The 15,975-nt window shown below is 47.2% G+C and overlaps 1 protein-coding gene and 1 long non-coding RNA gene across 8 annotated transcripts in view; one reads left to right on the top strand and one right to left on the bottom strand.

The window, feature by feature from the left end:
- The window catches only part of DLGAP1 (DLG associated protein 1), a 299,101-nt gene that overhangs the window by 220,154 nt on the left and 62,972 nt on the right, over positions 1-15,975 (top strand). The gene's annotated exons all lie outside the window — the stretch shown is intronic.
- LOC108633798 lies at positions 2,817-15,613 on the bottom strand. Its single transcript, XR_001917175.1, has 2 exons — positions 14,717-15,613; positions 2,817-3,025 (listed from the first exon to the last, which is right to left on the bottom strand). It is a non-coding gene; the product is annotated as an uncharacterized LOC108633798 (long non-coding RNA).

Here is a 15,975-nt window from a genome sequence, read left to right as displayed (position 1 = left end):
TGGTGGATGTATTGAATGACAGAGTTTTAGCCTGAGATTCAGTTTGTTTCATCACCTACCACCTACCTGGCACCAGATTAGACAACTGAGATATCTGGTTGCCAAGGAGATGAGATGGCATCCTTGGACCACATCTGTGTACAAGTATAGCTTCAGAGTTTCACAGGCCTTCTGCACAGGAGCAGGGGTACTGCTGGCTTACTAGCTGCTAAGACAAGACAGATTTCCATTTTGAAACAGTTGATGTTGTTGTTTAGTCGATAAGTCGTGTCCAACTCTTTGAAATCCAATGGACTATAGCCTGCCAGGCTCCTCTATCCATGGGATTTCCTAGGCAAGTATACTGGAGAGGGTTACCATTTCTCACTCCAAGTGATCTTTCCAACCCAGCTATAGAACTCACATCTCCTGCACTGCAGGCAGATTCTTACCACTGGGCCACCTAGGAAGCCGTATACTATTAATTGAGCACTTACTATGTGTCAGGTAAGATCTTAGCATTTCTCAGATATTACTTCATTTCATCCTCCCAACAACCCTGCAAGGGTTACTATCTTTATTTCACATAGTTAAGACAACAACAACTGATGATTGAACAGATTAAATAGCCTTCCTTAGGCCTGCCTCCAAAACATATTCTGAGATGTCATGCAGGATTGCTTCTCAGGCATTGAAAGCAGATAAAGTTATTTCGGTCTGAGAGGTTTTTAGTAATTTAAGTGCATCATTTTAGGACTAGTATCCTACCTAATTACTATGGCAAACTAGGGAAATTTAGTTGACTGGCCTCAAGTAGACCTTGGTGAGGGTCTGTGCTTTTAAGTTCTCAAGCACTTGAACTTAAACAAAGTGAGCTGGTCCCATGCACATCCTGCCCTCCAGTCCACTCTAGCTGGAAGTCAATTATGTTGACCACGAGCGCAAAGGAAAACATTCTTGAAAATGTCTTTGGTTTGTCTGTTTTCGTCTTTTATGAACTGAGTGGTAATACAGAAAGTAGGAAAAAAGTTTTAATCACTGACGGGGATCCATCCTGCAAGACCTCAGAAATTCATTGCAAAGTGCATTTTCCAAGGTCAGAAACAACAGAGGCCGGGGCCAGTCATCCATGTGATTTCAGGAGGTGGAAGCTTCAGAGGGTGGAAATGGGGCATGTATGTTTGTGTCCTCAACTGTGTCTGACTCTTTGCAACCCCATGGACTCTAGCGCACAAGTCTCCTCTGTCCAGGGAATTCTCCAGGCAGGAATACTGGAATGGATTGCCTTTTCCTTCTCCAGGGGATCTTCCCGACCCAAGGATCAAACCTGAGTCTTTCACGTCTCCTTCACTGGTCATTGGCAGGTGGGTTCTCTGCCACTGCACCACCTGGGTAGCCCACTTGGGAGTGGGGCGCAGTGGGGCAAAGCTGATAAAAATGGACCAGGCAAGCCACAAGCCCCCACCACAGGGGAGGGCTCGAGCTTAGCAATGATGCCAGACTTTCATAGGACATTTTCTCTTCACATCTCCTCCTCTCAGTGGATGGCTCCAGGTCTGGGAGGGCAGAGCATGGTGCTGCTCGAAGCTGAGTGGTAAAGAAAGGCTTCTCTAAAGAGAGGATTTATGAGCTGAGACCAGAGGGATGAGAAGAAAGTTTAACAGAGAGCACTAGGGACAGCTGTCTGGAAGTGTGCTATCTCTCACATGGGACGTCCACGTAGGACTCTTTACGCTGGAGAAACCCCAATGTCTGAAAAGGATAGGATCTCCCTGCTCCAGTAAAACCTCCTCAGGGAAGTTTCAAGATGGTTTTTGTAATACTGGAATTTTGCTGTATCAAATAACATAGAAGGAAAGAAGAAAGAGCCTCCTTCCTGTGTTTGTGGGGCTTCCCTGGTGGCTTAGAAGCTAAAACATCTGCCTGCAGTGGAGGAGACCCAGGTTTGATTCCTGGGTTGGGACGATCCCCTGGAGGAAGAAATGGCTACCCACTCCAGTATTCTTGCCTGGAAAATTCCATGGATGGAGGATCACGGCGGGCTCCAGTCCACTGCGTTGAAGAAGAGTCGGACATGACTGAGCGCCTATCACTTTTCCTGTGTCTGAGACGTTAGCGCCACACCAAATCCTCTTTCATGATGTCAACTGTATCACTGGGACTTCCCTGGTGGTCCAGTGGGTTAGACTCCATGTTCTTTAATGCAGGAGTGCAGGGTTCAACCCCTGGTCAGGGAACTAGAGTATGCATCTAAGACTTGGTGCCCCCAAATAAATGGAGAGGAAAAAAAAAACTACATTATCTGTCTCATGACACTGCGAGGTCATCGATGCCATCACCCTAACTCAGTGGAAAAGGAAACAGGGTGAAAGCTGAGTCATCTGAAGTCCTTCATCCAGTAACTGGCAAGTCAGGATTGGACCAGCTCTGGTCATCTTTAAGGCACCACTAGAGAAGCTGGGCCACCACAGCTGAGCACATCTCTGAAATAGAGATGACCTGGTTTGGTGATCTCTTGCGTCATCACATTTGCTAAACAAAATCATTTAAGCCAACATGCAAGTTGAGCAGGAAACAAAGACCTACTTTATCCCTAATTTCTCTCTGCTGTCATCCCAAAGCATCAGCACAGGACTGGAACAAGCAGAGCATGATGAGTTCTACAGGAAAGATAGGTAGGAGGTGCTCACGGAACACAAAGGAAGTGAATCCTGAAGCATGAACAGTTTCCCAAGCCAGGAAGGCTTGGAAGACTTGGAAGACATCTGTAAAGTCACTGCCTAAGTGCCAGGCCAAACAGATCAATTAGTAAATCAATAAAAGGTTTAAGAGTAAAATTAGAGTGACTCAGACGTTAAAGGCATTCATTTTCTCCAACCACAGCAAGTCTAGAGGCAGGGCAGCCAATGAATATACAAAACCAGCTTCTTGCCATCTTCTGTCTTCTGGAGCAGAAGCTCCTTGTGGTCCCCAGATGGCAGCCACAGTTCAAGGTATCTCTCACTGATGGCAATGGGAAGAAAAGGGATGTATCTGACTTGTGTCACTGTTAAAAAAAAAAAAGGAGGTTAACTTTCAACAAAGCACTTGCAAGAGAATTCTCTTCTCATCCTTCATCTTGCAGAACAGGGAAGATAGAGCCTTCGCATCTAGGGAGGGGTCTACCTCCCTGAAAAGTCATGCATGCCCAGTTAGCAAGGAGGGTGGTTAAAAGAAAGCAAACAACACCTGCCAGGTATAAAGGCATGAAAAAAGATGGAATTCTGAATGTTGGGGTGGCCAAAAAGTTGTTAGTTGTGAAAATGTCGGGAGAGGCTAAAAATATACACTGCGTGAGTACATGCTTCAGTCAAGTCCGACTCTGCAACCCATAGGCTGTAGCCTGCCAGGCTCCTCTGTCAATGGAAATCTTCCATGCCCTCCTCCAGGGGATCTTACCCACCCCGGGATCAAAGCCAGGTCTCCTTCGTCTCCTGCACTGGCAGGCGGGTTCTTTACAACAATCGCCAGCTGGAAAGCCTGATATACGCTGCAGCCAGGTGGAAGAGGAATTATATGCCAGTGTTTGGCTGTCTCACAGCTACATGTTCCTTACTTTTAAAATATCAGTAAAATAACAATGTTAAGAGTTTTTCATTATTTTTTTATGTGGCAATTGTATAAAATTTCCTTCAAAAACAAATGGTTTAAAAAAAAGACAAAATAGACAAAACCATCTATAGTAAAACTATTTAATCAGGCCTCAGCAGTGAAGAAATATTAGTGTACCTAATTTTCATTCTGACATTTGTACTTTTTTGTGATTATAGTAGTAAGGCCTGTTCACTGTTGTTTTTTAACTGGAAAATTCCGAGAAGCCCAAAGAATAAAGTAAAAATCATACACAGACCAGTACTTGGTTATCACGACTTGGTGCTAAATGTGTTTATCTAGAGTTGCAGTCGAAAGTGACTTCAAATTTTCTGTCAAATGAAGGCAAGGTATTGCCAGTCCCTTTAGAGGGGGAAAGCAACAAATAAATATACAGGTTGAGTTACAGAGTGAAACATGGCACATAACATGGGCGGAGGGGAAGGATTATCATTGTTTTGTTTCTTTTTTTCCCTAAAGGGGTGTATTTCTAGTTTGTTGACTTTCTGTTTTGCAGAGCAGGTCTAACCCCCTGGCTCTGTAACTGAGGAAATAACACAAGTATATCCTTGAGAGCCAGGTCTGTGGGGTAGTTCTGGTTGGGAGGAATGGGGAACCGGGCACAGGAACTGAGGCCAAGTCTCAATCTGGTGAGTTACAGCTTTGGTTTACAGCTTTGGTCCTCAGAGTTACATCAGGTCAGGGCACGGGAGCTTCAGTTCTAGAAAAGCCACTAGAATGTTCACATTGGCACGTTCAGAAAGCCTCTGTCTGTCTGTCCTCTTCGAAGCAGCCCCTGCAAGGGGTCAGGATGAGCAAGAGTTTAATTTTGCACTTCTACTTTTTTCAGTATACATTTGGCTACACTGGGTCTCAATTGTACCATGTGGGATCTAGTTCTCTGACCAAGGGTCAAACCCAGGCCCCCTGCATTGGGAGCAGAGAGTCTTAGCCACTGGGTCACCAGGGAAGACCCTGCACTTTCAATTCTTAAAAGGAAATCTGAACATCTCTGTATCTAACAGCAAACAAGAGCAAAGCTGCTTTTAGAAATGCTGGAACCTGCCTGGGCAGGAATCTATTATGAATGCTGTTGGCTTTTGTCTTTTTTAAGCCCTCTTTTTCTTTTTTTTTAATGATTCTCTTTCAGGCACACTTGTTAGTGGCGCTACTGGTTTCTGGGTAAATGGTTTGCTTGCTGCATGCTGTTAAAAATCTACTGAAAGACAGTATCCTTCCACCAGAGAGCCGTATGACTTTGGGAAAGTTACTTAACCTCTCTGGTCCTCAGAAAGTTCAAGGCAGAGGTTCAGAGTGGCAGCTTGGAAGAGATCTTAGAGATCACGGAGCTCTGCTCCTCCTTACAAGCTGGGACTCAGAGAGGGTGAGTGACCAGCCAAAAGTCCAGTAGCTCCCCCCGTGTTTTATTAACATTTTGATTTTTAAAAGGAGTCCAGTGAATTTAGAAATTAATTGGGTTGTGTTTCAAGAGAAAATGAACAAGAGACTTCATTCAAAGAATGAAAACTAAGGCCTTGAGAGATAGATAGTATACTTTATAATAACTATCCAAATGAGTTTGTAGGAAAAAAATGTGAGCTAAGATGTGACACACTCCATGCACAATATTTACCCCTCCAAATATTTATGGGACACCCCCTGGGAACCTGAAGTCCAGTAAAGAACTGAAGATAATCATGACGCAGTATGGGCTCTGTCAGATAAAAACTACAGTGTTCTTATGAGAACTAAGAGAAGGCATTTAGGAGGGCTTCCGGAAGCCTTCCTGGAGGAGGTGACACCCCAGCTGGTACATGAAGGGGAAAGAGAGCAGCAAGTTCCTGCAGGGAAATTCCATCTGCAGAGGCCAGGGAGCTCGATGGCTCGAACATCCAAAGGTAAAAGCTGTCAAGAGGATGTGGAGTTCTGAGACCTTAAAGATGAGAAACTAAGTAATTCGGAATCTCCAAAGCCCTGGACGCTGGTCTTTATCCTGAGGGCAGAACTGTCAGCTGGATACATTCAGAATCTCCCGCAGCTGCTCGGAGCGTGTACAGTAGTTTGGAGGCGAGGACCAGACAGACTCAGTGAGACTGTTTAGAAAAAAATATTTCTCAAGCTCTTTGGACAAACAAGATACATTTTACGTGCTAACCCAGGAGGTACCCAGACCTGGGGACGCACATCAAAACAAGCGTCACAAAACTGCCTTTGTTTGATACACTCTTGAGTTTTCTAATCCACTTCGTTTTTTCTTTTCTTTTTTTAATGGTGAAACTGCAGGACCCACCTCAATTGACTCATGACCCATTAATAAGTCACACCTGGTAGTCTGAGGCACCTCGAGGCAGGAATTTTGGCTGTCATCCTCCAGAGAGGAGATAACAGGATCCAGGAAAGCAGAAAGGAGGATTGTAGGAGGTGGGAAGATTCCAGAAGGATTTAAGAGAGAAGAGGGTTAGGACCCAAAGGAATTAAGAGGTTGTGGCTTGAACTTGGTATGAAAATGTGTCTGGCTAAGAGGAGGTATGTTAACTTGAAGAATCTACCTGGAGGGTAAAGATACTAGGTGTTTGAAAAAAAAAAAAAAGTCCATTTTGTTTGGTCAATACAAGTGTAGCCCTTCATTTGAGGTCTACCTAAAGAAAATCATTTGAGTTCTATCTGAAGAAAAACCGTCTAAAGATTAAATTATGTAACTCCAGAAAATGGTCACGTTTTACTAAAAGAGGGAGCAAAATGGTGGCACTGAAAAGGAATAAATCATTCCGGGGGGGTGGGGGGAGGCTCTGCAGCCAGCCTCAAAATCCTACTTAGAAAGAACAGGCAAGCTCACATCCCCAGGAAATATCCCAGATCAAAGTCTCACCTGGTTCTTTGCTGTGGCTGCCACCAGCTTTTCTAAGACTGAGAACAGGGTAAGTATAGCCTCTGACTTTTCATGTAGCAGACCGCTGGCAGGAGCTAACTGCTTTACAAAGTTGGCACCACTTTTAGAACCCCCGATCGCTAATTCAGGAAGGGAGCAGGCGTTGCTTATGCACTTCTTGTAAAAACTGAAAATCCATTAACTTTATTCTTCACGCACTCTCTCCGACAGCATCAGGTCAAAGAGGCTTTTTTACCTTCCCCTTTTCAGAGCTTTCCAGAGTCCCAATCTGGCTCCTTCTAAATCTTTTCTTTTACAAAACAATAGGGAGGGGTGGTAGCCTGTGGCTAGTTGAAGATTTTGAACAATAGGTGTTTCTGAGCCGGGTTTATTGAAATGGTCCTGTCGGTGTCCTGGGGGGGACTGTAAATGAGATGTCGACAGGAGCTCTTTTGTGTGGACAGCATTCGGCCTGAAAGAGAGGAATTTCCTTTCTGTGCTAGTATTTAAAGTAGATTTGTTGCTGCTTTCCCTGGAACTTTTTATCCGACTGCCGGAGCTAACAGCGCTGGATGAGTCACTCGGTGTGGCTGAGACTTCCTCCCGTCCCTGGCAGGGCTCTGTCTCTCAGGCATTTACATTTAGAAAGGACGGCTCCTAAGAAGATTGCTCGGATTTTCATCAGCTTGAGCCTCGTTTTCAGGTCGTCACGGGGACCTGAGCCGGCAGCCATCCTGACCCCCCAGGAGCCGGCAGCCACGCTGGGCTGTTTTTCTCAACTCCCCGGAAGACTTTGGCTGTTTTGTTCCTTCCTTTTTTAAAATCCAGGGAGGGTGAGACAACCATCTCCTCCGATTTAGGCCTTTCCCTCCCCCTTTTTTGTAAATGACAGGCAATTTCAGTTTACTGTAATTACTTTGGGCTGAGGTTGGACTAACCCCACCCTTAGAAGATAAGGTAACCGTTTTATTACCTCGCGGCCAGGTGCCTGGGGGTGACAAGGCTGCCTTTTATCTGGAGACGTGACAAGGTTATCAGCAACTGAAAGGGGCTGAACCTTTGAGCGGTGGCCATTAAGATGCTTTCCCTTCACTGGGATCAATTTCCTAACTCATTATTGGTAGTTAATTTTGATCCAAAGACCAGCGCTGGTGGTTTCCTCCAGTTTCCGCATTCCTGCACTTCAGCCACGTACGGATGAATGGTGTAAATTGCAACTGCCAGCCAATCCCATAACAGGAGCTTGACATTCTAACCACGGCCCCAAAAGAGCAACCCACAGAATAGTTTAGAATTCTCATTTGGTAGCTTTGCAGTGGGCATAGTTGCTTTTTTCAAAGAGTTTATTAATAAAACCCTTCCCCTATGATAGTAGAAATCCAAAAGAATCAAAATGAATCACCTTTACTAGCCAAGGTTACACCAGGAGACAGTTCAGGGCTTCTTTTATTTACTTTTTTAAGATTAAAAAAAAACACCTTTTTATTCGTATTGAAGGATGGCCGATTAACACTGCTGTGATAGTTTCAGGTGAAGAGTGAAGGGACTGCTATACATGTGCCTGTATCCTTGTTTTAGATTTTTTTAAAAATTAGTGCTTTATGTATTTCTGTTTTCAGTTCACTGACACACATTGGTTTATTCCTAAATCAAGCTTGTTTTACATGGATTCTCTGGGTTATCTCTTGGATTGGAAATGTGGGATAAAAACTTCTGTTTTGAAAACAATTTTCCGACTGTGTCCTGGGTAGAGCTTTAGTGAATGAGGAATGCTCTTGCAGATAAACTTTTAGACAAGTGTCCTGAGCTGTGCTGTGCTATGCTTAGTCGTTCAGTTGTGTCGACTCCTGAGTTGCATCAAGTGAGCACTGCACCCAGCCTGGACTTAGCTCAGAACCACTCTCCTGTCAGGACACATTAGGGTGGGCCGAGAAGAATGTTACTTTTATCTCTTTTCCCCTGAAGTCAGATCACAGCTGAGGGTAGGGAGTGAGAATGGGGAAGAGAATGATGGAAGGGATGACTAAAAACACATACAGAACACACACAGTCTTGCAGATATGAAGTGTTTATCTCCAAGGACACATCAGACTACTGCTGCTGCTGCTAAGTCGCTTCAGTCGTGTCTAACTCTGTGGGACCCCATAGACAGCAGCCCACCAGGCTCCCCCGTCCCTGGGATTCTCCAGGCCAAAACACTGGAGTGGGTTGCCATTTCCTCCAATGCATGGAAGTGAAAATATGAAGATAACATTCCGCACTGTAGAAAGATGCCAGTTAAAACCCGCTATTAGTCCCCCTTCCCAGGTGGCGCTAATGGTGAAGAACCCTCCTGCCAATGCAGGAGACGAGGGTTCGATTCCTGGGTCGGGAAGATCCCCTGGAGAAGGGAATGGCAACCCACTGCAGTATTCTCGCCTGGAGAATCTCGTGGACAGAGAAGCCCCGCAGGTACAGTCCATGGGGTCATAAAGAGTGGGACACGACTGAAGCAACTTAGCATCTATTACCATTATTTTTTAAAAAAAGATGTTTCTAAGGACAGCATGTGAAAACACACACAGTGACAAACCAACAAACATCCAGAACTCCACACGGTGAAGGAAAGAGAGAGGTTGTTAGAAGTATTACTGAATTTGATCTTTGATTCCTCTTTTCCTTTAAGATATAGAAACCTTGCCCGCCCACCAGAGCAAGCCCACCACCGCCCAGTCACTACCCATCCTCCTGGGTCGGACTGGGACAGAGTTCTATCCAGGGCCAGACAAACCTGGGAGAAGGAGGCTCTGATGCCCGAGGCACCTGTAGTCGTGGCCACCATCCTTCAGTGACTCTGCAACCCCATGGGCTATAGCCTGCCAGGCTTCTCTGTTAATGGAATTCTCCATTTCCTTCTCCAGGGGATCTTTCCGACCGAAGGATCAAACCTGAGTCTCCTGTGTCTCTTGCATTGACAGGTGGATTCTTTACTACTGAGCCACTAGAAGCCTTCAGAGGTTCTGAAAACCAGAGACCAAAACCTGACCTGGCAGCTACTTGCAGCGTGACTATTTCATCTCTTCCAGCAGACAGACCGGAGAAGGCAATGGCACCCCACTCCAGTACTCTTGCCTGGAAAATCCCATGGACAGAGGAGCCTGGTGGGCTGTAGTCCATGGGGTCGCTAAGAGTAGGACACGACTGAGTGACTTCCCTTTCATTTTTCACTTTCCTGCATTGGAGAAGGAAATGGCAACCCACTCCAATGTTCTTGCCTGGAGAATCCCAGGGATGGGGGAGCCTGGTGGGCTGCCTTCTATGGGGTCGCACAGAGTCAGACATGACTGAAGTGACTTAGCAGCAGCAGACAGATGCCTTAGCGTCCGCATGCTCCCAGGGTGTGTCACACTTATCAGTTTCTACAATCCAAGAACTTACAAATTCCAAGCACGTTTGACCAAGAGATTCAGAAAAGGGCTTTTGGTCACTGTGCTCGTGAAGGTTCAACGGAGACGCTTATGGACCCAAGTATAGGAAGCTCTTTAACAGAAGAGGAGTCTTCCCTGGTGGCTCAGATGGTAAAGCATCTGCCCGCAATGCGGGAGACCTGGGTTCGATCCCTGGGTTGGGAAGATCTCCTGGAGAAGCAACCCACTCCAGTACTCTTGCCTGGAGAATCCCATGGACAGAGGAGCCTGGTAGGCTACAGTCCATGGGGTCGCAAAGAGTTGAACACGACTGAGTGACTTCACTTAACAGAAGAGAAAGGAGACTTAGACGGGAAGAACCCAGGTTCCAATCAGACCCAAGGCGGGGAAGTGTGCATCCCACCATGTTTCCCCTTTAGCAACCCTAGGTTTGTTTTCGATATCTGTAAGTCTGTTTCTGTTTTGTAAACAAGTTCATTTGTGTCGTTTTTTAAAAACTAGACGCCACAGGGAACACTCTGGCCATTCAGTGGTTAAGACTCTGCACTTTCAATGCAGATGGGCCCAGGTTCCATCCCTGGTCAGGGAACTAAGATCCCACAAGCTGCATGGCATGGCCAAAAAAAGAAAAAGAAATTCGATTCCATATATAAGCTATATATCACGTGATATTCTCTTTCCCTGACTTAATTCACTTAGGATGATAATATCTAGGTCCATCCATGTTGCTGCAAATGGCATTATTTTGTTCTTTTTCACGACTGAGTAATATTCCATTGTGTGTATATGTGTGTGTGTGTGTGTGTGTGTATACACATCTTCGTATCTATTCCTTTTGTCAGTGGTATTTAGGTTGCTTCTGCATCTTGGCTGTTTTAAAAAGTGCTGCAAGGAATAATGGGGTGTGTGTATCTTTTTTATTTTAATGGCTTTCTCCGGATATATGGCCAGGAGTGAGATTACAGGATCAAATGACTGTTCTGTTTTTAGTATTTTAAGGAACTTCCACACTGTTCTTCATAGTGGCTGTACCAATTTGCATTCCCACCAACAGCGTGGGAGGGTTCCTTGGATATTACTCAATGGTGGCAATGACCAAACCCCACTGAAGAGTGGAAATGGAAATGCAGTCTGTAAGTGGCCCTTTACGCCCCCACTGCAAAGGCTGACGGTGTTTGCTGTGTTGTGCGCACAGAGAGAGAAGGGGTTGGGGGGGAGGTTGGGGCCTGGCCAAATTCTCTGGACCTGTGTCCTCATCTGTCAGTGACACGGCTGGATAATGAGGTGTCGTTTGAAGGCTGATCCTGTCATCTGGGAGTCAGTAAGGGGCCGCTGGCGTTCTGTCTGGGCCCAGTGAGCTGGTAGATGGTATTCCACAATTTAACCCACAGTCTTTCCTGGTTTTCCTTTGAGGAAGGGGGTTCCAGGGAGGAAGGAGGAAAGGAGCCGGATGAATAATTAGCTGCCTCACTGCACAGACCAGGCCCTCACATGCCCTGCTTTGCAGACACAAGTAATCATTCCTCCTCATTGTGCTCCAGCCCACAAGAAGGCGAGCTGGAGGCAGTTTCTTGCTCCTTTGCTTCCTCGCACATCCCGCCTGTCTCCCCAGGTTTGTCTGGAGCAAAACTTCTGCTCCAGGCGGAGCCCTTCCACCAGACACTGTGTCCACAGGGCAGCAGCATCACAAGTTCTGCCTTCTCTCCGGAGTCCAGAGAGTTGGCCAGTGAGCAGAGGTTCCTGATCAATTCAACCACAAGTTTCACTCAGCCTGACCTCACTTGGTTTGGACACAGGTCACTCACTCTGCATGGCCAGCTCACTGTTTCGAGGGAGACCAGCTGGCAGTGTGTGCCTGAGACCCTACCCCCACTTGGTGCCCATCAGTCACTCTCTCCAGCGGGGGTTGGCGTCCCTGAGGTCTGCTGTATGGCCCAGACACAACCCCACGGCAGAGAGTCCTGCTGGGCTGTTTGGATGGTGGTGTCTCTTGCTTTCCAGGCCCCATGGTACATGTGACACTAGCTCTTATGAAATGAGACCAGGAGTATGAGGAGCCAAAGAATAAACTGAGAAGACTCTTGAGAGTCCCTTGGACTGCAAGGAGATCCAACCAGTCAATCCTAAAGGAAATCAACCCTGAATATTCATGGATGCTGAAGCTCCAATACTTTGGCCACCTGATGCAAAGAGCTGACTCATTGGAAAAGACTGAGGGCAGGAGGAGAAGGGGACGACAGAGGATGAGATGGTTGGATGGTATCACAGACTCAATGGACATGAGTTTGAGCAGATTCTGGGAGATAGTGAAGGGCAGGGAAGGCTGTCGTGCTGCAGACAGAGTCAGACAGGACTTAGGGACTGAACAACAAGAAAGAGTAAAAGGAATGGAAGGAGCCGAGGGGGAAAGGCAGCTGCCTGGGGCAAGGGCAGTGAACATGTGGTACCTCCCACAGCCATCTACTTGTGCCCCTGGGTAGAGCCCAGCAGAAAGGGTGGAGGAAGTTCAGAAGATAATCCACAGGACTCACTGCTTCCAGCTGATAGAGGTGGGGCACTCACAGTATTAACTCGATGTCAAAAGTCAGCCAGTCACAGCTGGACTTGGCCAGCACTCAACCAAGGCCAAAGAGAAACGGGTATCGGTGACAGGAGGTTGTGTCACAACATCCAAGGTCACAGACTGGCTTTGCTGAGTATTCATTTTTCTTTCTATCCTCGTGACCTTGCTTTCCTGATTATTAGTCCCTTTTTCTTCTTCTCCAGGAAGTCCCTTCTCATCCCTGTCCCTTCCTTCAGGTAACAAGTATGTACCACCATTCCACTATGCACCATGCATGATCCAAGTACTGAGGTCGTCATGAACCGCAGACAACAATGCCTGACCTTGTGATCCTTACATCCTTAACTAATTACTGTCTTAGTCTGGGAGGGGAAAAAATTCAGCTAACAGAGAATATAGGCAAGTGTTGCTGAGAAGTGACTTCTAACAAGAAAGGAAAGCTGGGTGGTGAGAAGCTTAATAGAAAACTGTCCTCCACTCCGGACACCATCCTCACCCCAGGCTTCCCAGGCTTCTTGTCTTCCAAGACTCAGTCTGCTGGAGCCTGAGGAAATGGGGGACCAGCTGCCCAAACAGGAAACTTTACTTCATTCTGTAACCCTGACCTTGAGCCCCAAACCTTCCCCTCCTGTCAGCAGTCCATTCAACCCAGGAAGACAAATTTTGAAAACTACACAAAATGTTACAGACATTAAAATAGGAAAAAACAAAATCCCTAGGCCCTAGAGGAAGTGGTATATCTGATTCAGTGGTTAGAAATCGCTTCATAAAGTCATGGAACAAATGGAAGTTTAATCCTAACAGATGACACTGCCAGGGCAGTCACTTGTGTGCGTGGATGACTCAGTAGCACCTGTTGGAGAGGCTGAGAAAATGAGCCGTGAACTCCTGAAGGCATTCCCTGCTAGAAGCAACGGCCCCACCTGGCAAATTAGTAAACTGGGCGTTCTCAACATCCTGCCTGGAACCTTTGTGCCCAGTTCTATGAAGGTGGTGACTCACCTGAGTTACCGGTCAAATGATTCTTACTCAGAGCCCTCTGTTTTTAACCTTTAATATTAAATGACCGAGGCAACCGCTAGCCAAATGTCCATCTACTTTCAATATGTTTCTTTGAAATGATTGATTTTAGGCAACATTTGGCTTTACAAAGGGCAACCCTCAATTTCCCTAGTGTTTAACAGGTTGCCAAGCTTCATTAAAGGTCCACATTAGAGGCTTTCAACCTCAGTCCCTGGACCTGGGCCTTCTAAAATGACTTTCCTCCAAACCTCATTTAACTTCCTTTAATTTACTTAATTAATGGAATTTTCTGAAGGGAAGAGTTACTTTGATCTGAACCTCTTTCTTAGTTTCCGGTTAACATTTCCAGAGCAAGACAAGAGATGGGTGAGGGGCGGGAGCTCCCAGCAGCTCACAACTGCAGTTCTCCTCCAAATCAGAGACCTTGGAGGGCGGGAGAAGCCTGAGAGGAAGGCTGGTCGAAAATACTGCCCTTGGCATTTTCGTGGGTGTTTGCCCCACACACAGATAAAAGGGTTGGGGGTGGGGGGACGACAGTGTGCTGCAAAGCAAGTTCTCTGGAAGCTGGGCCTGCAGCTTGGAAATCTTCAGTCATCCTTGCAAATCAACCAACCGGAAACCAGCGATGGGAATTAGAAATGCTTCTACCCTGAAAGTCTCCTGCAAACTAACGACAAATTCAGACACAAATGGAAAATGCAAGTCCCACCCAGCAGGAATCCTCAGTTTCCCAGCTATTCATTCTCACAACCATCCACCTAACCAAAAGGCCACATCAGTTTTTGCTTTGCACCTTGCCAAGGAAGCAAACACTGCTGCCCTAGGTGCTGGTTGGCGGGGTTGGGGGTGGGGCTGGGGGTGGGGGTGGGGAGGAGGAATCAGCAACCTCAACCCACAGATCTTACCTTTCAGTAAGGGGAAAAATTTTGTTGAGGTGATAAATTAAAAAGCAAAACATTCTGAGTGGTGACTTCCACTCTGCGTTTTTTGAGAAGACCAACGCAGCCCCTGTTGTTTAGCCCAGTAGTCGCTGGGCTACTCTTTTGGGGACCCCATGACTGCAGCTCGCCAGACTCTTCTGTCCATGGGATTTTCCAGGCAAGAATACTGGAATGGGTTTGCCACATCTTTCGCCAGGGCATCTTCCCTATCCAGGGATCGAACCCGCGTCTCCTGCATTGGCAGGCGGACTCTTTTACCACTGAGCCACCAGGGAAGCCAGACCCCTGTCCCAGCGTGGCTTACCTGGGAGCCCAGCTTCGGAGTTCAAGGTACATCAATGATCCGAACTTTGGTCACCAGGGGGCGCGCGCGAGCGGAGCTGCCCGGAGATGCTTCTGTTTTCTCAGACTTTGAGTTGGGAGGCGGGGAAAGGGCAAGGGGCGGAGGGAAGGGTGGGGGTGGCGAGGGAGATGCAGCTGGCTTTCAAAAAAATCCTTTTGTTCTCTGTAATCTTGCCGCTTGCCAGTTTAGAAGGCCAAGGTTGCCACGTTACCTGTTGCCAGGGTCCCGCGAGTGCCTGGAGAAAATGTGGGCGACCGAGGTAGCGCGCACAGCCCTCGGGCTCGGTGGCTCTGCAGCCCTTTGCCCCGGCTGGGCGCTGACATTTGGAAAGCAGCTGCTGCGATCGCCGAGCAGTTTGGTTGTAGTTGTAACAGAGGAGTGGCAGCGTCTTACATCATTTCCAGGCATGAAGTGCCTGGGGCTTTTTTTTTTTTTTAATGACTAATTTTCGTATTCCTGCCTCCTTGGAGTTTGGGACAGTACATGTACTGTGCACAACAGCCTCACCTCAGGAAGCCCAAGGTTTGTAGCAACTTGTTAAAACAACTTGGGTGCCTCTTATAAAAAAAAAAAGCTGTGACTCTGAAACAAACCTTTTCATTCTTCCTTCTGAAAGCAATGTTACGTTTGATTAGCCGCGGAGGCTCGCTGGAAGTCGGCTTTCCCCGGTGGAGCCCGGCTGCTATCGGTTGAATAGATCTCGAAGCCAGACAAGCCAGGGCTTGGGGCATTTGTCTGGCATTAGGAAGTGTCTGGAACACTGGTAACTACCAACTGGCCAGTCCTATGACTACAAGAGTTATGACACCGCCCCTCCCTCTGTCCACATCCCTCTCCGCCCCCCTCCACCGCACACAAGCCTGCTTCTCTCTGCTTAACAAGGAGGAAAAGTTTAACTCCTTTCTGTGGTTTACGTGGAGGGTGGCTCTGGTGGAAATCGGTCTCCTGGCCACAGCCCTTGAGCCAAAACTAACCAGGAAAGAGGCCAGCAGAAGCCCTGCCTCCGCGACCCCACCGCCCCCCAGGAGCCCTGCGCCCAGTCCCCGTCCCCCACAGCCCTCTGATCACCGCCTCCTCACCGTGGGGCCGGCAGGTCGCAGACCGCTGACCACCACACTCTGGGTGGCCTGGAAACGTTAAGCTGTAAATATTTTGAAACAAGGGAGCGATTTTTCCCTGTGTATTTTGTTTTTGTGCAGTTTCTCTCCTTTTGCAGCGTT

The sequence above is a fragment of the Capra hircus genome, chromosome 24 (assembly GCF_001704415.2).
Source record: "Capra hircus breed San Clemente chromosome 24, ASM170441v1, whole genome shotgun sequence".
NCBI lineage: Eukaryota > Metazoa > Chordata > Mammalia > Artiodactyla > Bovidae > Capra > Capra hircus.
This window is presented reverse-complemented; position numbering and strand designations above follow the sequence as displayed.